The 24,804-nt window shown below is 36.7% G+C and overlaps 1 long non-coding RNA gene across 1 annotated transcript in view; it reads right to left on the bottom strand.

Moving 5' to 3' along the window:
- Positions 1–8,818: 8,818 nt before the first annotated feature.
- Positions 8,819–24,804, bottom strand: part of LOC141408947 (uncharacterized) — a 135,474-nt gene continuing 119,488 nt past the window's right edge. Inside the window, exon 2 of the long non-coding RNA XR_012426752.1 lies at positions 8,819–10,131. This is a non-coding gene — a long non-coding RNA (uncharacterized lncRNA). The remainder of the gene's footprint in view (positions 10,132–24,804) is intronic.

Raw genomic sequence — 24,804 nt, 5'->3', positions numbered from 1 at the left:
CCAGATGATGTTGATGCTGCTGTTCTAGGGCCCTACTTTGAAAAACATTACCATATAGTATAGTTTTGACATGAGAGAGCACCGATCAAGTGAGGGATGAAAACAAGCCAGCATTCTTAAAAGATGAAAGAAAATGCGAAGCAATCTCAAGATGCAGTTTCTAGGTAGATCAAGACCACGCCATCAAGCATCTCTTAAGCTTTCATTAAAGATCTTTATCTATAGGCATTGGAGAGACATCAAAGGTTTTAAGCAGGAAGGAACAATTTGATGTGTTAAAAAAATTTTCATTCTAGCTATGAATGTGGGTAGAGAAGGGTTGGATAAGCATACAGGGCTGAAAATACCAGAAAGAGCATGGTAGTTGTGATGGTCTATGGTGCTTAAGGGAATAAAAAAGGCACACACAAAAAATAGGAGTTTGACAGGTTACTTGGCATTAAAAACAGACAAAACAACTAACAAACAAGGTGGATCATTTATTTTAATGAGACCAAATATAGTGTACTGATTTAAAAAGAAATAATTCTGTATTTTAAGGGTCTCTTGGATAAGGAATAACAGAGGAAGGGGAGACTTCTGATTCCATAAAACAAAGAAGTAGGTTACCATGAAAATCTTCCTACAAATAGCTAAATGCTCTGGATTAAATCCAGCTTTTTAAAATAATCCTAGCACTAAAATTGGCAGCAAAATCTGCAGGGGCTATGAGTGAAGAGGAAGCTAACAATCAGGAAATGGAGAGGTTGGCAATTGCTCAACTGAGCCCTAAGGTGATGAGAGGCTTGGGAAATATCAGACATCTCTGCCCCATAGATTGGGAGGAAATGAAACTCATGAATGGGATGAAAGCCCTGATCTTTGGCAATGCTAAAATCTCAGTGACAAGATGACTTAGGCTGGCCAAAACATGAAGTTGAGAGGTAGTATGACTATGAGCCTACTTATGTCGATACTTGGGGGTTGACGGTAAGGGTATTTTTCCAAAAAAGTTGAGTTCTCACGCTGGCACCTTGCTTTCTATTAAGTTGATTTTATATTACTGAAGAGCTGTTTAATGATCAGGCCCATATGAATATGCATCAGCCCCTAGATAATGACAGTCTAGTATAAGCAACGATACAAACTCAAAGCCAATTTGGAGAATACTTCAAATACTGAATAGAAATAAGTAAAGGAAAAAGGAAATCATATCTACTAAAAAGAAATAATCCACCATACTGAAAAGGAGCAGGCATAACAATAAGCAGGTTAATCTCCACAAAACTTGAGACAAGAGAAAAACTAAAAAAGTCTAACGAAATCAGTATTCTTAAAAAGATGACATGATAGGAAGAGAAGTATTAGAAAAGAAAAAAATAGGCATTAAAGAGAGTGACACATACCCGAAAAGGGATCAAATATATCTTTTGAAATAACAAAGAGTTATTAAAATTGAATTCTTAATGAATTACTTAAACAGCAGATTAGATATTGTTAAAAAGAGGGACAGGGAATTAAATGATATATGCGATGATATTACCTAGTGTTACCATCAAAGATGTATTGCAAATAATAAAGAAAAAAATGTTGTCATAGCAATATTAATATCATAAAAATATACTTTAAGAAGTAAATAAATGCAACTTCTCTTTAGGAATAGGGAAAGTTAATGAATAATAATATTAAAAAGAAGTATAACAAGTATATGTAAGATGTAATATCCTAAACCTGTGGCACATACTGTTATAAGACCAAAGTATACGAAATAAAATTCACAAATGTATCCCCCAAAACCAACTAATGCACAACATAATTAGGAATTTTAACATCTTCTATTTATAATAACCCTTTTTCAAAATGTTTTAAAACAAGTGATCCATACGGATATGGAAAGAATTATAGAATATAAAAATATAATTAGCAAGGTGAAAGAGAGATTGTTACATCACATATAAAAACATGAATATAATTTTGAAGTGTAGATAGGTAATTTCAATCACGAACATAGGACAAAAAAAAGTCTCAACAAATCCAAAGACAGATGATAAATCATGCACACACCATAAAATTCTGAATTCATATTTTGAAAAATCACCAAAAGTATCATACTTTGGAAAATATAAAATATATATTTAAATAATTCATGTGTTATAAAACAAATAACAGAACATACAAAAGACATAATACCGATTAAGGAAAATACTAACAAATGGTATCTCAAAACGTGGAGGCTGCAACTGTGGCAGTACTTTGGAGGACATTTTCCATTTTAAAATTCATTTTCACAAAAAGGCTGAGAAATGCATGATAAATATTTAGTTCAGAGAGTTAGATAAATAACAAAAGAGTAAGCACAAAAAATATTTGAGGAGGAACATAATCAATATATGTCTACAGAAAATATTTTTTAAACCTGATTCTTTAACAAACAAGTACTGTTGATAAAACTCTGCCACGGTGAATCAAGAAAATATAAAGAATATAAACCTGCAAACACTAGAAATTAAAATAATGTAAAACAATAAATTCAATGGCTTAAAAATCAAAATTATCTAAATAGCTTTACAATCTACACAGAATAGACATTTTCAAAAAGTAAAAATTATTAAAACTGATTCAGAATGAAATGTCAGCCTTAATAAACTACTTGCAAAAATTAAAGCTGTAGCTTAATTTCTCTAGTTTAAAATCTGTTTTAAAAAGTTCTATAAAACCCTCAAAAGAGTTATCTCGAAATTATACAAATTTCCCCAAAAGACTTAACAGAGGCCAGAGGACAGAGAGAGAGCTTCCAAACTCATTTTATAAGGCTGCCATAGCTGTGATAGCAAAAACAGGCAAAGATAGCCTGAAAAAGGAAAATTATAGATAAATCAAAGTTAAGATTAGAAATGCAAAAATGTGAAGTATAATATTGGTATCACAGCACTCTCACCAAAATTATGAATGTGAATAAAACACCCATGAACAAACTAGGTTTAACCTATAATGGCCATAATGGTATCATTAGCATTAGATAAACTATATGTTAAATTCTTACCATACTAACAGATTAGAGAAGAAAAGGTGATGTGACCATTTCAATAGATGCAAAAAAAACCCCAAAAATTAACAACCAATAAATCTAACTGAACCAAAGCAACCAGAAATTAAGGAGAGAAGATAATTCCTTTCATTTGATAGAAAATAACTATCAAACAAATTATCCAAAATAATATATAATGGTACAATTTTAGAAGCAGTTCAATTAAATTATGAAACAGGCAAAAGTTATCACTCTTACTATGGGTGCACAGCATTTTATTGGAGGTCTTGCACCATGGAACAACATATAAGAAAAAAGAAATAAATAATTAGAAGGAAAAACTCAAACAGCAAAACTCATTTAAAAAACATGAAAAATGTGATTCTATAATAGAATATTTGAGAGAGCATGAGATGATACAAAAATTAATGGCATTATTATCACTGAGTAAACATGTCAATATATAATAAAAATGAAGATACTGTCAAATTCTGCTGCATACCAGGAAAGGGGAAAATAATCTAACGAGTATATTTTTGTTGTTATTGGTTTGTTTTTCATTTTGAGGCAGAGTCTCACTCTGTCACCCAGGCTGGAATGCAGTGATGTGATTGTGGCTCACTGCAACATCAGCCTCCTGGGTTCTGGTGATCCTCCCACCTCAATCTCCCAAGTCACTAGGTCTACCGGTGCCACCACCCAGCTATTATTTATTTATTTATTTATTGTATTTTTTGTAGAGATGAGGTTTCTCCATGTTGCCCAGGTTGGTCTCAGACTCCTGGGCTCCAGGGATCTGCCTGCCTTGGCCTCCCAAAGTGCTGGGATTTCAGGTATAAGCCACAGCACCTAGCCTATGCTAGTTTTAAATAAAGTCAATTACAATAATTTGTCAAAGAACTTAAAAGTAGGACATATACTTTTAAAAACATATGTTTCTCACAAATAGAAGTATATTATTCAACATATACGTTTCTCAAATCATAATAACTCCATGCAATTCCAATAACATTTCCACCAGTTTCTAATGAAACTGAAGAAAAAATGCTATAAGCTTCATATGGAGGAAGAAAAGCCCAAGAATGGTCAAAACAAATAGGAAGAACTAAATTTGTTATTTACTATTTAGGTAAATTCATTACGGAGCTACAGTAATGGGATGCAGAGGCTGCAGTGAGCCAAGAGTGCTCCACTACACTCCAGCCTGGCGACAGAGCGAGACTCCGTTTAAAAAAAAAAACAAAAAACTGTTATTGGTGTCATGATGGACAGTGTATGTGTCCTGAAGGAATTAACCATGAAGCATATGTACATGTAAAATTTTCTAAATGTATTGTAACTTTTTACGACAGATGAAATTGCAAAGCAGCATGAAAAAATATGTTCTTACTGTGCAGCCTACACAAATATCATCTAGAAGGCCTCAAAAGGAAAAACCAAACTAAAAGCTAGATAATTTTTTTATATTGAAATAAACATGTCCTAAATTGAAAGATATCCACGTCTGGGAGATGATATTTTCAAAATACATAACTGAAGAAATGATTAGCATACTGAGTATATAAATAATTAAAATCCTAATTATGTTCAAGTTGAAAAAATAAAAATTATCAAATCATATAAACAAGTTATTCATAGATTTCAAGACAAATGAATCAAAAAGAAGAAAATATGAAAGATAATTGCTTGTACAAATAAACAGAATATATCAGATTAGTGAAATATGCACAAATTGGATAACTCCAAGTATTAACAACAGGGAAGAAACATCATACTCTGTTATTACTTATATGCACAAGGATGTATGTCCTCAGATGCTTATAGCTGCATTATTTGCCATCAAAATAGAGTAGAAAGTTCTCTAATATTAGGAGGATAAATAAAGATGTTCTACTGAACAATGGAATGATAATCAGTAGTTTAAGTGCATTCGCTAGATATACATTTTACAGCCTTTATTTTGAATGAACAAGTCAAATGATCCATATAATAAGATATAGTTTACACAAAATCAAAAAAAGTAGCAAAGAAATGATACTATTATTTTTGTATATCTCTATCGTCTACCTATGTATCTACCTATTTGTGAACCATCTGTAGAAATTTCTATATCTAGACATAGCTATAGATATGTTAAAAAGTCTAAAGTAATCTTGGATTATGATATAAAATAAGAGATACCATTGGGCCAGGGAGAAAGATCCTGTTTTAGGCAGTATTAAGAGCTGTATTTAAGGGAAAGAAAGAGAAAGTAAAAATCACAAAATATTAACACGTACTTGCTATTTTTTTTTTTTTTTTTTTTTTTTTGAGACGGAGTCTCGCTCTGTCGCCCAGGCTGGAGTGCAGTGGCCGCATCTCAGCTCACTGCAAGCTCCGCCTCCCGGGTCTACGCCATTCTCCTGCCTCAACCTCCGGAGTAGCTGGGACTACAGGCGCCCGCCACCTCACCCGGCTAGTGTTTTGTATTTTTTAGTAGAGACGGGGTTTCACCGTATTTAGCCAGGCTGGTCTTGATCTCCTGACCTTGTGATCCACCCGTCTCGGCCTCCCAAAGTGCTGGGATTACAGGCTTGAGCCACCGCGCCCGGCCGGCTTGCTATTATTTTTACACTTTTTACTGTGTTTGAAATATTTTATAGTTAAAATGTTCTTCAATCTACCTTTAAAAAACAGGAAAATGTGTATTTTGGGAAATACTGAAGTACTGGCACCTTCTCAAAAAGCAGGGACACTTTTCTTACTCAGAATTCTACATAAATCCCCACTAAAAGTACATGTTTAATAAAAGCCGTATTTATGACACCACACAGAAGAAAGGAGAGCTTCTGGAAACAAAGTGATGTATTACTGCTACAAAGTCTTAGCCACATTGCCATAGTAGAATTTAGATGCCACTATAAAACGTCTTTTAGGGTGCGGGCAGTGGTTCTCACCTGTAATCCCAGAACTTTGGGAGGCCGAGGCAGGTGGATCACTTGTGGATCACTGGTGGTCTGGAGTTTGAGACCAGCCTGACCAACATGGTGAAACCACATATCTACTAAAAATACAAAAATTAGCCAGCCATGGTGGCGGGTGCCTATAATCTCAGCTACTCGGGAGGTTGAAGTCAGAGAATTGCTGGAACCCAGGAGGCAGAGGTTGCAGTGAGCTGAGATCGTGCCATTGCCTGGGTCAACAACAGCGAGACTCTGTCTCAGAGGAAAATACACATACACACACACACACACACACACACACACACACACACACACACACGTCTTGTAGTCCTTTGGGTATATATGGGATTGCTGGGTCAAATGGTGTTTCCGGTTCTAAATCTGTGAAGAATCACCACACTGTCTTCTGCAGTGGTTGGACTAATTTACATCTCCACCAACAGTGTAAAAGCATTCTTATGTATCCACAACCACGTCAGCATCTGTTGTTTCTTTACTTTTTAATCATCGCCATTCTGACTGGATAAAGAAAATGTGGTACACATACCCGATGGAATACTATGCAGGCATAAAAAGGAACGAGATCATGTCTTTGCAGGGACATGGATGAAGCTGGAAGCCATTATCCTCAGCAGACTAACGCAGGAACAGAAAACCAAACACCCCATGTTCTCACTTTTAAGTGGCAGCTGAACAATGAGGACACAGGGACACAGGGAGGAGGACAACACACACCGGGGCCTGTCAGCGCTACAAGGGGAGCATTAGGGAAAAGAGCTAATGCATGCTGGGCTTAATACCTAGGTTGATAGGTGCAGCAAACCACCATGGCGCACATTTTCCTATGTAACAAACCTGCACATCCTGCACATGTACCCTGGAACTTAAAATAGGAAACAAAAAAACATCTGAAAGTACTTAAATGTCCATGGTTAGGTAACATACAAACAGGGTTGAAACCCAATTATTTAATTACAAGTTAATTTCTGAAAATGTGCCCAATTGGTTAGGAGAAGTAAGGCACAAGGCTTGTCTTGTTGCATTAAGTCTATTCAGGAGAAAAATCCTTGTTATGAGTGTGGTCCATGGATAAAAAGCATCAGCACCAACTGGGAGCTTGTTAAAAATACAGAGTCGGAGTCACTTTCCTAAACCTATGCAATCAAAGTCTGCCTTTTAATAGACAGATGTATGTGCATTTGCGTCTCAAAGGCATTGCTATAAAAGTAGTTATTGAAATAAGTCTGAATGCTTCCTTGAGAAAACACTTAAGAAGCACTTACTCATTAAAACATATCAATTGTTTTGCCCATTTTCTAAGGAGACAAGTGAAAAAAACAACATACCTTCAATAAAAACCACTTTCAAAAAGGCAACTTGTATCTGATTTATCTGAACACAGAAAATTAAAGTGAGCTTGAATGATTTGTTTATTTTATATCCCATTTTCAATCAGGAAATAAAGTCAATCACCCAATGCCATACTCTAAGTCAAAAACCCCAAGGTTTTCTAACAAATCAATAGAAAGCAACAAATTTCTTTTTTTTTAAGAGATAGATAACAGGAATACTGGATTCTATTGTGGCCTGTGTCCAGATCCCAGTTTGATGCTGAGTCTAATACAAAGTATCTTTATGACCAGAGGAAAATACAACAAAACAGAATAAACAAACTATTAAATTTCACTGTGCCTTAGTTTGCTATGTAAAAAAGAAAATACTATAAAAACACCTTTGTGTTTTGTTATACAAATAAGTACATGCAAGAGATGTTTTTCTCAGTTAAATATTAATTTGCATACAGAATAGAATTTTTCAAATCTCACCCTCGTTCCAAAGGTAAATTTCCTCCCAGCAATGGTTGACAGTGACTGTGGTTTTTTTTTTTTTTTTTTTTTTTAACTTCAAATTTCTGCAGAAAAATGTGATGCTGGAGCCTGTTTTATACTTTGCTTTTCATTTTTGGTGAGGTTTCAATTCTACATATCTTTCCCTTGATCTCTACAATGAAAGTTTTGTTACAAACTAAAGAACACCAGAAATTTGTCTGCAAAACAAGACATTCTATTTGGAGAGCATAAAATGTTTCATCTTTACTTTTGATGAAAAGTTAGAAAACTAGAATTGATTCAGTGAAGCTGCACTTCACTGCTGAACTTCACTGTTTTAAAAGTTTCAATTTAAAGAGGAGAACATAAGTTGAATAAGGCATGTGAATTAAATGTTTTAAATGAATCAATGTTATGTTTAGACAATTTCAGAAAACTTAATGCATAATCATTGGTATTTCTATTTTTTAATAATAATAATCATCCTAAAGAGAACAAATATATTTAAAATTAGGAAATCACAATTACAATGTCTAGCTCAAAACACTACATTGGATCCCTTCTGTTATTTTAGCAATCTTTAGCTAAAGAAATTTACATTATGTGTTAAACTATTTCACATTCTCTGAATAACTCAAAGATGAAAATATCGTATCTAATTTATTTTGTTAAATTCTTCCACTTACATCTTTGTATTATACGATTGTTGCTCTTTCGGATGCAAGTACCAGGAAGACAGCTATTTAATTCTTATCTCCCTTAGAAAGGTATCTGTGAATTAGCACTGACTTTAGCAGGAAAATTAAAAAGAAAAAGAAAATACAACTGTGTTAAAACTATAGCTCTGATTTCTATCAATAAAAAATAAAATTCAAATATGATTGTTTTTTCATGAGCATTGTTGATAATGTCATGTGAATACATACAGGGGGCAAATGTTTAAAACTCCTACCTAACATCCAGGTTCAATTCCAACAGGTAAGGTGGTTGGAAATGGTCACTGTCACCCTTGCAACAAGAAAAACACTTGACAAAACTTAAAACCAATGACTTTACTTAGACTCATCAGAAACTGAAGTTGCAGGGCAAACTGCCGGCCCCAAATCTGGAGAGACAAGAGAATACAGAGAACTATAGCCAAGATCAATCAATCAGTTTACCTACAGCAGAACCCCCGGAGCCCCACACTGGTAGGAACGCCTAAGTGGTAACTGATGAATTGCTGGAGACACAGTGTGGACCAGCATGAGAGTGGTCAAATACTTAGGAGAGGACCCACACTTCATAGAATTTTCTTCTAAGAAGCCAACCAGGTTTTTCATTCTGAAGAGGCAAGCAAAAACGAACAAACAAACAAACCCCAAACCAATAAACAAAGAAACAAAACTTAAAAAAAAAAAAAAAAAAAAAAGAAACAAAACTTAGTGTTTCTAGTGGGGAGGGGCAGAAAAGGAAAAAAAAAAATTGGAAACAAGCCCAGAGAATTCTCCAAAACAAAGACCTACGTATTAGCAAGGCTGAGACTCTACAAGATATTTTTTCTACTTAGGAGAAGAGAATTATCCAATGAGGACATACTCCAACCTTCCTGTTGTGTCCGGAATTGGTGGGTTCTTGGTCTCGCTGACTTCAAGAATGAAGCTGTGGACCCTCACAGTGAGTGTTACAGTTCTTAAAGATGGTGTGTCGGAATTTGTCCCTTCAGATGTTCAGATGTGTCCGCAGTTTCTGCCTTCTGGTGGGTTTGTGGTCTTGCTGATTTCAGGAGTGAAGCTGCAGACCTTCGCAGTGAGTGTTACAGCTCTGTCGACCCTCGGTTCAGCCCAGAAGTGCAGAAAAAGTGGAAGCTGGTTCCAGACAAACCAATGCTTCCAACTCTGAAGAGTCAGGGGTTGTTAGAGAGCGCTTTCCCAGGAAGTCTGACACCTGTGTCTTTAGTCTGGTGGCCACGCTAATTGCTTTTAACTGGCCGACGGGTGCCTGGTATGTAGCCCCCAAATTCTAAGGAAAAATAGGACAGAGTGGCAAGCGAAAGGGATCTGTTGGTGCTCGCCGCTTGGCGATAGTCGATGTCCCACTGCTGGGTGATAGGTGAAAGTCTCACTGCATGTTGAAAGGTGAAGGTCCCATCTGGGTCGCTAAAATGTGTCCTGAATTGGTGGGTTCTTGGTCTCACTGACTTCAAGAATGAAGCCGCGGACCCTTGTGGTGAGCGTTACAGTTCTTAAAGATGGTGTGTCTGGAGTTTGTTCCTTCTGATGTTTGGATGTGTTCAGAGTTTCTTCCTTCTGGTGGGTTCATGGTCTCACTGACTTCAGGAGTGAAGCTGCAGACCTTTGCAGTGAGTGTTATACTGTATTAAGAAGAAAGAGGAAGAGGTGGTGAGAAGCAGTAGTGAAGTTCACATCCAAGGGTCAGAGAACCACCAAAACACTGAGTTTAATCCTAAAATTACATGTTCTCTTCTCTCCACAATTCATCACATCAGCCCAGCTCTAGAATAATAAGGGGTTATAGGTAAAACAACAAGGCAGAGATGCTAATTAAGAAAGAGATTTTAGGGTAACCTAAAGACAAAAGGGGATACAAGAATAAGTGTACAAGAGAAAACAGGCACTTCTAGCCCCAAGAAGGTGTAAATTCTTCATTACTAGTCACCTAACTGTAATGTGTCAACATATGCAAGGCAAAATTAATAAATTAAATACTGAAAAGAGAAATAGAGACAAATCCGCAATTACAGTTAGACTTCAACATCCATCTTTCAGTAGTGTTACAATAAAAATTTGATAGACAAATTAAATTTAACAGTGTTGAATTGAGGAAAGAATGATTTGCAAATTGGGGAGAATCGTGTCCAAATAGGTTCAGAATGACTCCCATGCTGCCATGAGGTCAGGAAGGATTTATGAACAGTGAAAGGACACTGCAGAAAACAGAAGTGAGATACAGAAATGACTGGATTGGTTATAGCTTGGTGTTTGTCTTACTTGAGCATGGCTTGGAGAGTTGGTCATGTGAAGGAAAAACATCTTGGGCCTCCAAAATCACTAAGCTATAGGGAAAAGTCAAGCTGGGAACTGCTTAGGGCAAAGCTGCCTTCCATTATGTTCAAAGTCATCCCTCTGCTCACTGAGATAAATGCATATCTGATTGCCTCCTTTGGAAAGGCTAATCAGAAACTCAAGAAATGCAACCATTAGTTTCTCACCTACATGTGACCTGGAAGCCCACCACCAGCACCCTCTCCCGCACTTAGAGTTGTCCTGCTTTTGCTTCAAGTTGTCTTGACTTTCAGGAACTGAACCAATGTTCATTTTGAGAGGAGACAATGTGCTAGCAGCTCTCACTCTCAGTGCCTCCTTGGCCTCAGTGTCCACTCCAGTGGCTCTTGAGGAGCCCTTCAGCCTGCCACTGCACTGTGGGAGCCCCTCTCTGGGATGGCCAAGGCCACAGCCGGCTCCCTCTGCTTGCGGGGAGGTATGAAGGGGGAGGTGCAGGTGGGAACTGGGGCTGTGCGTGGCGCTCACAGGCCAGCGCGAGTTCCGGGAGGGTGCAGGCTCGCGGGCCCCACACTCAGAGCAGCCGGCCAGTGCTGCCAGCCCCAGGCAGTGAGGGGCTTAGCACCTGGGCCAGCAGCTACGGGGGTTGGGCCAGGTCACCCAGCACTGCCGGCCTGCCCACACTACACTCCAATTCTCGCCGGGCCTCAGCCACCTCCCCATGGGGCAGAGCTCAGGACCTGCAGCCTGCCATGCCTGAGCCCCGCCTCCCACTGTAGGCTCCCATGCTGCCTGAGCCACCCTGATGGGCACTGCCCCCTGCTCTGGTGGTGCCTGGTCGTCCCATCGACTGGCCAAGGGCTGAGGAGTGCGGGCAGGCGGCAGGGGACTGAGGGGCAGCTCTGCCTGCGGCCCCTGGGCAGCATCCACTAGGCGAAGCCAACTGGGTTCCTGAGTCAGGTGGGGACTTGGAGAACTTTTATGTCTAGCTGGAGGATTGTATATGCACCAATCAGTACTCTGTGTCTAGCTCAGGGTTTGTGGATGCACCAATCAGCACTCTGTATCTAGCTAATCTGGTGGGGACTCAGAGAACTTTTATGTCTAGCTGGAGGATTGTAAATACAGCAATCCACACTCTGTGTCTAGCTCAAGGTTTGTAAACCAGACAGCACTCCGCATCTAGCTCAAGGTTTGTAAATGCACCAATCAGTACTCTGTATCTAGCTAATCTAGTGGGGACTTGGAGAACTTTTCTGTCTAGCACTCTGTGTCTAGCCACAGGATTGTAAATGCACCAATCAGCACTCTGTATCTAGCTAAAGGTTTGTGAACGCACCAATCAGCACCATTGAAACAGACCAATCAACTCTCTGTAAAATGGGCCAATCAGCTCTCTGTAAAATGGACCAATCAGCTCTCTGAAAAATGGACCAATCAGCAGGATGTGGGTGGGGTCAGATAAGGGAATAAAAGCAGGCTGCCCCAGTCAGCAGTGGCAACCCCCTCGGTTCTCCTTTCACACTATGGACGCTTTGTTCTTTCGGTCTTTGCAGTAAATCTTGCTGCTGCTCACTCTTTGGGTCCACGCTGCCTTTATGAACTGTAACACTCACTGCAATGGTCTGCAGCTTCACTCCTGAGGCCAGCGAGACCATGAACCCACTAGAAGGAAGAAACTCCGAACACGTCCAAACATCAGAAGGAACAAACTCCAGACACACCATCTTTAAGAACTGTAACACTCACTGCGAGGGTCCGCAGCTTCATCCTTGAAGTCAGCGAAACCAAGAACCCACCAATTCTGGACACAATTTTACATATGTTGATGGATGTCTCATATCTCCCTAAAATGTACAAAACCAGACTGTGCTCTGACCACCTTGGGCACCTGTGGTCAGGACTTCCTGAGGCTGTTTCATGGGTGTACATCCTCAACCTTGGAAAAATAAACTTTCTAAATTGAGACCTGTCTCAAATCGGGGGGGTAAAGTATAGCTACTGCGATTGGCTCAAACTTGACTACTTGTTTCAAGAATAAGTTACAGTCTGTTTGCACATCTAGTTAAGTTACAGATCACTACATACAGAGAAACCTTTAGACCGAACTAAAATACATAAGGAGGCAGCTTTAGGCTAACCTTAACTTCATAGTTCATAGATTAAACAGGTAGAAAATCAGTACAAATATAGGAGACCCAAATAGCACCATCTAATTGAACTTACACACATTCATTCCACCACCTATTCATGATAGAAACTCTCAGCAAACTAGGAATAGAGATAAACTTCCCAAGTCAATAAAGAACATTAACAAAAACCCTATAGTTAGTGTAACTGTCCAGTGGGTTCTTCCTGCCCACTACCCAAATAAAGACCACAACACTGAAGTAAAGAAAAGTTTAATTGATGTTAGGATGGCCACACCAAGGATCAGAAAGAGTTATTACTTAAATCAATCTTATTGAAAGCTCCTAGGTTAGGAGTTTTTCAAAGGCAGGTTAGGGGAAGTGGGGGGAGTAGCTATGCAATGGGTGCTTGTTGCTGATTGGTTAGGGTGGAGTCGAATCATCATAGGGAGTCAAAACTGTCCTGTTGAGCTGAATTGCTTTGGGGTGGGATCACAAGAGCGGGGTTGGTGGGTCCAGGTGGAGCCATGGGTATTAGACATATGAAAAACCTGAAAACATATCTCAAAAGGCTGATCTACAAAAGTTAAGTTGCATATCTTGTGGTCAGTCTACACCTTAGCAGAATTCAGGTTTGTCTTCTCTTGCTAGCCTGATGGCCTTTCATTAGCTTTACAAAGCTGACTGAGTTTTGTAGGAGGGCTATTATCACTTAAATTGTAAACTAAATATCTCCCAAAGTTGGCTTAGCCTATGCCCAGGAACAATTAAGGGAAAGGCAAGATGTGGCAGTGGGAGGCATCTGCCTGCATCAGCCATTTGTCCTGATACTCTTCCTCTCCTTGCCTCCCTCAGTCCCCAAAAGGCCCCTCCCTGTGTCCATGTGTTCTCATTATTCAGTCCCTACTTATGAATGAGAACATGCGGTGTTTGGCTTTCTGTTCCTATGCTAGTCTGCTGAGGATAATGGCTTCCAGTTTCATTTACATACCTGCAAAGGACATGATCTCATTCCTTTTTATGGTTGCATAGTATTCCACGGTGTATATATGCCACATTTTCTTTATCCAGTCTATCATTGATAGGCATTTGGGCTGGTTCCATGTCTTTGCTATTGTGAACAGTGCTGCTTCTATCTACTGTTTCTTTATGGCAACCGTGACTTTCTCTAGCATGAGCCTTAAAACACTTCCAACCTCTGCCCATCACTTAGTTCTGAAGCCACTTTCACATTTTTAAGTATAGCCACACCCCACCTTTCAGTACCAAAACTTATGTTAATCTGTTGGGCTGTCCTAATAAAATAGTGGTACTAAATCTCCTACAGTTCAAAGGAAAGGATCACAAAAGCAAAATTTATTGCTCAAAATTTTATGAGCTCACTAAAGAGAAAAACAACCATAGACAAGATATATCTTACATTGAAACAAAACACAGTGGTTCTACTATGTCTTCATAGAGAAACTAAGCACAGAACAAAATATCCCTTTTTTAGCTCCTAAAGAAAGCTAATGGCACCACTGTCCACATGTTGATCCTGTTGTACACTCACTAATTCTCACTCAGAAAATACCTTTTTAATTAGCAAGACATTTTCTGAATTCTTGGCTTCAGTTAACCACCTCACTCATGTGTCATTGACCTTAAGTAAGGTCAATGAGAGTTGAGAGCTGAGTGTTCTATTATAGCTTTTACCAGGAAACAATCACAAGACATGCTGTATTGCCTGAGGTCAATGGAATAGTCTTTGATAAAGAAGATTGACACGAATAATTCCATAAAATATCTCCTTTCCTAAGCACACGACTTCAACATTTTAAACATTTGATTAAAATAGTCCTAAAAAATCATTGTCTTAAATATTAGTGAAATAACTGAAGGCTTCTCTAAAACAGCATCTGAGTTCATCAAAGAGTGTTTATTAAACATGTTCTTAACATGAGCTTCTTTAGAAAGGGAGCTATCAAATCATCTCAAGCAGAGTGTCTGAATCTATCATCTATAGACTGGTAAGGTGCTCTCATCCCCCTATGACAATGTAAGAAGTACACACAAAAACTATAGGGACATACGTATGGAAATTATTCACAGTTGTTTTATAAATATATCTAATCTGGTGAAAATTCCCTAGCATCACTTTTTGAAAAAATTTTTTCCTTCTCTTTCAGATTATGAACCTTCCAATTTTCAAAGATATACGTATTTTAAAACTTTGTGTAATGAAATTACGGAGATCATTAAAATTTTAATTTGTTTTAATAACTTCACTTACCAAATGTTATTCTGCAATTATACATCTAATTTTTAAGTAAACATTACTTTGTAATCAAAGTCATGAGAATTACTTCCTAAAGATACAATACCAAAGATTTAAGTATAGATTTTATTGATAAGTTCACAAAGAATTAAGATGTGCTGTAAAATTCTGAAAGGGTAATGATCTGAAGGGCAAAAGTTATATAGCAGATACATTAGCATATAGCGAAATCTCTCCTGTGTTTATATTTTCAAACTTTATCCCTTCTCTCCAATGATACATTCATCTCATCTGGACCTTGTAGGCTATACTCAAATATCTCTATCACACTTGAGATGTTAGGATTCAATAAGCTCACAAAATTTTTCATTTATATTTTTAATTTTACAACCTGGGATCTCAAAGCTCACTGTATACACTCTTGGGTTTAGTTAGAGGCACCGATGATTTGAGCTCACTTTGCAAAACGCTCCACTTATCCGGTGTTGCTTCTCAGATGATAGCTTAAATTCTCAGATGATAGCTTAAATATGCTATGTGTTTAACTAGACACTTTCGCATTGTTTTTAGCATCACTAAAGTAGTATAAATATTATAATGCATTTCCCATTGTATTCTAACCTAATTTCAGACCTCATGTGCAAAGCTAGTCTATAACAGTGCTTATGTCAAAGTTGTTGGGTGTGTGCATTCATTTTTATAGCTATTTGCTTTGCACTTTCATCATTTGAAACACAACACAATATGTCTGTGAAACACAGGCAACTTTTGCATGCATAACCCTCTGCAATATGCAAAATCATTAAACTTTGAAGCTCATAGGGTTAGTGTTGGTAACTTAGAAGAAATGTGTTTGGAACTTTACCAAACCAATAATGTTCAAAATGTAGTTTAAAACATTTGTTAAAGTCATAATGTGGGCATATAAGCACATCCTTAAAACATAGTCATGTTTTGTATTTACTGGACATGCAGAGAGATCAAAGCTTTTGTCATAAATGCTTCCAGTAATGTTTGAAGCCCTTCTTTGAGGTAGAGGTCTGGCTTTTTTATTTTTTTCTTTTTAAGAGCATAAAATCACATGCAAAAAAAAAAGACCAATATATGAATAGCATATTTAGAATCTTAACCAGTGCTTCCTAACATTAAATTGTACATTTAAGGCTTTGATATAAACCATGTTTAAAATAATGAAATGATTGTCTTACTTTATGAATGCAGCCTGCCAACATTTATTGCACACCTACCCAGTACGGAATACTGCAGCAGGTATAAGCCTGCCAAAATATGAAATCTGCAACTTTAATATTCTTTAGCAAAATCTTCACTTTTTCATGCATGGAAATTAGTAAAACTCTTTACACTTTTATTATGCATCTCAAAACATATCAAACTTGACTGAGCTAAAAGTTAAAACTCAGTATCTATAGATTCTTGTCTGACTACTGAATGTTGCAAAGAACAAAATCTTAGGTCATTTTATAGGTTCAATTGTTGATTAAAAGCCCCACTGCCAAATGTTTAACACATAGGATATGAATAAACACATATGAGTCCCTTATACAACAGGGATGCTTTGAAATCCTTGATAAAATTCTTGATACTTTAAAGTCCTTGATACAGTCCTTGATTAAAATAGGATTCAGCATCCTATTTTATATATTATTATTTGGATATATTCCAAATTTTTCTTCCCAAAAAACTGTCAGGAAGGAAACAATGTTTCACATTTACAAATCCAAAGGGAACCCATTTGCAGAAACTCTTTACCTTTATGAATAATTATAAAGATAAAACGCTACTCATGATCTATGCTTCCAAACAATAGTTGGACAATCAGAAAGTTATGGTAAATATGAAGAGCTTGTATTACAGATCTGTGTAAATATTAAATGTACATAGTCATAAGACATTCTCTGGAAATGGGGTTATAAGAGTGTCTTATATTTTTCATCAATTCATTCTGATTCATCATCTTCTCTATGGACTAGGGAAAGACTGAAAATGAAAGTCCATAAATAAAGGAAGTTACATTCCTCCATCCCACTCTACTACTAAATCCCAGAAGGCGATTTAAGTGCAAAGTACAAGGAGAGGTTCTGTGCTTATCAAGAGCAGTACAGTCGGAAATTAGCAGGCAGCCAGCAAGTAGGATTTTTCCAATTTGGGGGCTTATACAAAATGATTTTGTTTTCCTTTGTTTAACTCACACTTAAGCAGAAATATCTCGTTTTCAAATTGCAAAGATGAGACAGAGGAGGTTAGGAGACTGAGATGAGATGTTTTGGCAAAGAGGTTTCAACCTTGAACATAGAAATTCAGACGATGCAAAAGCAATGGCGATTTTGCCCAAGAAGGAAAAACATCGCTCCACTGTGAATAGTTAGGAAGGGTTCATTTTGAATTGTCACAAATATTTATACAGAATATAGAACAGCCTTCTTGTATTTAATTGCATTTTAGGAGAAAAAGGAAAATCTAACAGAAGTCATAAGCAGTTGTTGAAATGTTCCACAGTAGAGTATATGCCTTTGCTGAGAAATGAAAGTTATATTATGTGCTACCTTTTCATCTGTTGCATGTCTCTGCCAGCTGCAGAGACGTGTCAGATGCCATTATTCTGCAAATTTTACTCTCTCCCTCCATCGCTAACCTCTTGTTGACAGTAATCAGAACTTGATGGAGAGGCCTACGCAGGTGTGATATGATAGTTGGTGCTAGTGTGATATAGTATGTGACAGTTTTAGTATTACATCCTGTAGGATGATACATCATCAAATAATGTTTTGGATAATCCTTAGTCTTTCAGCAGAAATGTAATTGTTACTCAACTAATAATATTTCCAGATGGCACAGTCGGTGAAGTATGGGCTAAAAATAAAGGATGATTGGGCTAAGAAGGGGAAGCCAGAGCAAAATGTGAAATAAAGAAAAGCAAATGACCAGGGATTAAGCAGAGGCACAAAAATCTTTCAAAACCAGGATTCCTAGTTTGGGCTGTAGTGGCGAAAAAAAAAAAGAAAAAAAAGTTCAGTGTTATAAAATAACATTTTTATAAAGTCAAAATATAACTTGAAATGCTTCCCTCATAGGTTTTGTTTCTAAAGGGCAAGAGTTGCAGAAAATGTAAATTGTTTTTCTTTATAAATTTCAAGTGGGGTATCCAATTCATAGAAATGACAGTCTTGGAGACAGCACCTGATGATTGATATCTAAATATTGCAATATACTATTCTATTGTTTTTCACAAATTTTAGTTTGGCAAAGAGCACAACTCAGGTTTCTTATCAAAAATCATCTGTTTGCCATTGTTAAATAACATCTACTTTCTAACTAGCATTTTATTTATATGTTAGAGGATGCAAAGACTTATTTATTGACAAACTTGTCAACTCTTTTCGAAGATTCAGTGCATTTACTTTATAATAGAGGGCATGGTCTTTTGAAGTATTGAGTCTCTTAGTAATTACAGTGCTTCCTGGAACAAGCAAGCATATGACACCTACAAGATGCATTTTCCAAACTTACAAGCAAATATTTAATGAGCAAACATTCTGTGACACTTGAACATACTGAATTTCTATTCAGTGAAAAAAGGTTTTCATGTTTTGAAAATGAAAAAGTGAAGAAAATTGCCCTAAATGTTTTATGATCTCCAGAAGCAAAGTTTATATAATGTTCTAATAAATTATCTCTTATTTTTATGCTAGAAAGTTGTACTTTCTTATGAAGTGGCAGAATTTGTATTGCTTTCTTGGTAGACAGATTTCACTTCCTGGTGTTTCTTACCCCAATTAAATGAGTTGGGACAATCAAAAGTCTCAGACATCAACTTTTGATAATTTTTCATAAAAAACAATGAACTCAAATCCTTATCTTTGACATAAGAAGTAAAGAATAATGAATAGTTTGGTGAAATTTTTTCATTCCCATGTATTATTTCTGTAGAGCAAATGCACAGCATAAGAATATGTGTATAAATATGTTGCTTTTTTCCTATCATTTAGAAATGATATTAGGAGGCCAAGGCTGGCAGATCACAAAGTCAGAAGATCCAGACCATCCTGGCTAACACGGTGAAACCCCATCTCTATTAAAAATACAAAAAATTAGCTGGGCATGGTGACGGGTTCCTGTAGTCCCGGCTACTTGGGAGGCTAAGGCAGGAGAATGGCGTGAACCCGGAAGGCAGAGCTTGCAGTGAGCCGAGTTCATGCTACTGCGCTCCAGCCTGGGCAACAGAGCGAGACTCAGTCTCAAAAAAAAAAAAAAAAAAAAAAAAAATTATAATGGGTTCAGGTAGGTCTTCTAATGCAAAGCCTGAGTGCTTTATATATTTCTTATGTACCTTCTAAGCACCTCTTGAAATTACAAATGGAGAAAAATTTCACTTTAGCATTTTTTAGAGGTAAAAAATTTCAACTTCTTGGAGAAGCAATAAAGTGATTAAATAAATTCATAAAAGTCTTAAAGCAAATAAATAAGACAGAGAAAGAGAAATTAGAATATTGCCTCAGATATTTCTAATGCCTCAGGATTTAATTTCTGTCAATATATTAGTGCTATAAATTAAAAGTAGCTTCAAGTTTTTAATTGACTTGATTATAAGCCAACACAATTTATTCATAATAAATACCTGTCCAAATATTGAATTTAAATTACTTGAAACATTTAAATTTATCTATCTGTCCATCCTAGCCATCTGTCTCTGTTTAAGCCTGTTTGTGTGTCTGTTTTCTTAAGGCCAAGGAGAAGGAAAGTAAGGGGTCTTGGTGGAGAGGGGTAGTGGAGACTTACCCCATTCTCCATGGAGCTGGTAAAGTGACTTCCACAGTCTTACTTCCAAATGAATTATCAAGGCAAGGAGGATGAACTTCACATACTAAGCCCAACTTAGAACTCCCTGTGTTGAAAAATAAGCTAAGATTGAGCCGTAAAAGTTTTTCTTAGAAAAGTGGTTATTCAGTTTGATTTAAACATTCTAACATGTATGCATAATGTAATTCGTTGACAGCCATGGGAGATTGGTTCCAACACCCTGTGAATACCAAAATTCTGGAATGTTCAAGTCCCTTATATAAAATGGTGTGATATTTGCATGTAACCTATGTCCTTCTGTACACATTAATCTCAATATTAAATAACTAATACAATGTAGATACTTAGATGTTATGTAAATATCTGTTATACTGTATTATTTTTATTTGTATTATTTTTACTGTTGTACTATTTTTTAAATTTTTCTTCGAATTTTTTTTATCTGTAATTGGTTCAGTCTGCCCAAGGCAGAACCCAAGAACATGGAGCGTAAAGTATATATAAAAACATCATGTTGTGTATCATAAAAATATATCATTAGCCATTTTCATTTAAAATAAATTTACGAAGAAAAAGCGTTAGGCTTTTTTCTTAATTTCTTTAATTAGAAAAACACTCAGGGCTCTTTGATACCTTAGCTGTAATTTCTATGGATGTTAGGGGAAATTCCAAAGGTATGAGATAAAATGAGGTAGTATTAAATATGCAAGTTGTAAGGAAGGATTGTACATTCTGTTTTTTTTTGTATACATGTGTACTAAGATTTTTTAAAAGCTATGTTTTTGTTATTAATTTGAACTCTGCATCCATTATCTTATAAAATCTTTACAAAATAATCTCAAAGGTGGCCTATCACTTTCACAAATTTAGATATTATAAGATCACAACCCAGAGAGGTGACTTAATTTGCCTGATGTCACACAGCTGCTAATTTGGTGAACCTGGATATATAAACCAAGCCAATTTTTCTCCAAAACTAACATATATGACCTTGCTTAATGAGGCCCTAGGCTGAAGATTTTAGTAAATTGCTCAAGAACAAACCAAATAGGGATATTCTTCAACACCCCTTTTAATCTTATTCTAACCTGCGCATCATTCAAGATCAATACACAGGTTGAGCATCCCTAATTTGAAAATCTAAAATTCATAAGTTTTTGAGTGACCACATAATGCCACAAGTGGAAAATTCCACACCTAACCTCATGTTAGGAGTCACATATTTTATTTATAATATTAGAGAAAATTACCTTCAGGCTATGTGTATAAGATATGTATCAAACATAAATGAATTTTGTATTTAGGGTTCCATCCCCAAGGTATCTCATTACATACATATAAATCCCAAATCTGAAACCCTTCTGGTCCCAAGCATGCCAGATAAGGGATACTCAACTTGTATAAAGAAAGGAGTGCAATGAAACTAGCATCCTGGATTTGGGTTATACATTTATCTACTAATGAATAATATTCAGAGACATGTTCCAGAATTTCAATTTTAGCACACATTTTACCCTCTTGAAATATCCTAGAGGAGAAATATTACTAGAAGGCTATTTTCTCTTGCAATTATTTTCTGCAACTACTTTTATGTAAGTTTAATTCTTCCAAGAGTAAATACGTATATATATGTATTTACATATATATAAAAAGAAATATATATATATATATAAATATATATATATATATAAAGAAACCAGCTCTTTGCCTAGTTTAGAATTTATTGATCAATAAAATTTCATGGAACAATGTACAAATATCCAGGGCAGTGCACTTAACCAAATCAAATATTTAGATGTTCAAATAAAAAAAGAAGAAAGGAAGGAAGGGAGGGAGGAAGGAAGGGCGAGAAGGCGAGAAAGCAAGAAAGAACTTTTGACTATCATTAGAAGTCAAATATCGAAGTCTGGGAGTTTTATGGCTGGATAAAGTTAGTCCCTCTCTTTGGATATTTCAGCGTTTCACTCCAGGTCTGAATAACCCCAGAACAGGGAGACTCTCTGCAAAGTACATTAGCTCTAAATTACTAATAAAAAAAAAACAGATTTTATTTAGGGGCAGAGTTGGTATGGGAATTGAAATTCCAAGACCGCACATTATTTTCACTTAGGGATATTGTGTGAGGCAACAGCAAAGAAAAAAGGAGCAGTGGAAAGGCCAGTAGTCGTAACATCTGACAGCAGAGCGTGTTCGAAGTGTGAACCATAATTCTCCCAGGGACTGGAGTCTGGATGTCCGCCTGCTTGATCCAATCCCGTAATGTAAGAAACGAAAGGCAGTTGACAGAAACAAGCGATTTTATGTCTCTGTGTGTGTTTTTTCTTCTCCTCTCCCCCTCCCAAATTGCCCACTGCTATTCAGGTATTCCACGTGAGGTAGACAAAGGCAGTTTTCATTAGTTGGGTCCACATGTCGTTGTTCCTGCCCTGCAACAAAACAAGCAAAACAAAAACAGCGGCTTTCCCTCGCCTCCCCTTTCTACTCCGTTGCTGTTATGACTAATTTCACTATTGGGAGCATATTGAAGCAGAGAAAAAGCAATGCGGTGCTTTGACTTAGTGTATATTAGGAAACTGTGATGAAAATGGAAAAACATTCTTAGTCTTAGAACTATCACCTGTTCCAGCACCTCCCTTCTGGCCTCATCTACCAAAAGACTCATATTTATAACTGTTTTTATGATACCATGTTTTCTGACGTCGTCCCCATAAAAAGGAAAATTCTGAGCTGTGTAAAATACTAGCATGTTCATGAAACATATTTTTAATGTGTTTCAAGCTTTTTGGTATACAGAATCTTTTATTAGTTTATAATTACACAGTACTTATGGAGCAGAAGAAATGCTGAGGTCTGCAGTGCTCTGAAGTAGAGCCAATCAGCCCCCAAGGCAGCCGATTAGGAAGCCACTGTGCATAAAGATGGGGTAGGATTCCGTGAGACCCACGAGGACATGTTGAGGGACTGGGTTTGTTCAGCAGAGTGAAGATGGAGACTGGACTTTCAAGTTTAGTTGCAGCCAACAAAGGGCACTTTTAGCATCCATGCATTGACTGAGAAGGAGGAGAGACGAACTTAGCGGAAGGAATGGAACTTGGAAGGAAAAAAGTCATTTCTAAAGGATGTGTGAGTCTGCTCTGGAATGTGAAAATAAACAAACCAACAAAATTACTTCTTTCTCAATCTTCAAGAAAGCATTATGGATAAAATCCACTTGGTGGATGCAACTCAGTTTTGAGTCTGGCTTTCTGACAGGGACAACACAAAGGCAAGACGACCCACAACAAGCCCTTCATTCCAGATTCCATGTCCAGCCTGGTAGCCTTACTTATCTCCTGGGTATAAGGGAGGCCGTGAGTGTGGTAGCAATGAATACTTGGATTTGTTTTGCAACTTCTCTACAATTCTTCATGATTCTTTAGAATCGTGGTTCTCAAAGTTTAGGACAAGATATCGTTGCATGTTGTTTCAAAATTCTTAAAACTTTTAAAAACACTTTGAATTCAAAAGTCTCCCTGTCTCAATTATATGTATTTAAGACTATAATTATGCTAGTCTACAGTATTATAAATACTTGCAAGCTAATCTAACAAATAATTTAATAAATAAATTCAAGTTCATTTCAGATGGTATTAAATATAAGTGTGTATCTTACACAGCAGCTCCTTGTGAGCATTAGCGTGGCAGAACTCTGGGTATGATCAAAGGAATACATTGCATTTGTAAACATCATCCATTAGAATTAGTTTGCTAATATTTCAGATCAATGAGTCTTCCAAAATTCCATATTAAAAACTGTAAATAGTAAGAATCTTTGAAAAAATAAATCACTCTGAATCAGAAGAGAGGGATATAGGTTTCAAGGATTGGATAGAATATTAAAAAAAAGAAAAAAATTTGGAATAAAACAGTTGTTACATTCTGAATGTGGTGATATTCTACACTTGCATATGACAAACAAAATCCACCTCAAAACACTAAGTCAACATTGCTTTGACGGTCCCTCTTCTTTTGTGAAGTTTTTATAGAGGAATATGCTTTCTTCTGTTCCTACATGGATGAGAAAAGAATAAGAATAAATTCCTAGAACAAATATGGGGTACACTATGGGATTCATAGCCACATGACAATAGTAAGACAAAAGCCAGGAAATAGAGAGAAAGCTATCAGTAGTAAACTCAAACTTCAGATAGAGTTTAGAATCAGCCTAGATATGCAGTTCAGAATTTTACTTTAATCAATTCAAAATGAGCAGAGAGATGGCTCAAGGGATGGTTGATACAGATAAGAAGAAAAAAGGAAGCTGTGAGACACTGTCTCTACAAAAAATAAATGAAGGGAAAGTCAGCCAAGCATGGTAGTGCAGGCTTGTAGACCCAGCTACGTGGGGTGGTGAGATGGGAGAATTACTTGACCTGGGATACTGAGGCTGCAGTGAGCCTTGATTATGCCACTGTACTCCAGCCTGGGTGAGACCTTGTCTCAAAAATAGTAATAATAGTAATGATAATTAAACCATATATATATTTGCATGTATATAAAACATATATATGTATTTGCATATATATATGCACACACATACACACACACACATATGTAAACAAGTAAGCACCAGAAGAAGCAACTTCAAATGTATACAGGCTGATCTAATGTCCTCTTTTTCTTTGTGGCTGAAAAAAATTAAACATATTTTAAAAACCCACGAGCCTGAGAATTAGAACAAAATTCTAATAGAGATTAGCATGAGTTAAGAGCACACTGTCTTGCCTACATTCAGAGGATAGACTGAATAATTTATAGACAAGACTGCAAATCCAATCAGG

The sequence above is a fragment of the Macaca fascicularis genome, chromosome 17 (genome assembly GCF_037993035.2).
Source record: "Macaca fascicularis isolate 582-1 chromosome 17, T2T-MFA8v1.1".
Classification (NCBI taxonomy): Eukaryota; Metazoa; Chordata; class Mammalia; order Primates; family Cercopithecidae; genus Macaca; species Macaca fascicularis.
Note: the sequence above shows the minus strand (reverse complement) of the source record. Positions and strands in the feature narration are given on the sequence as shown.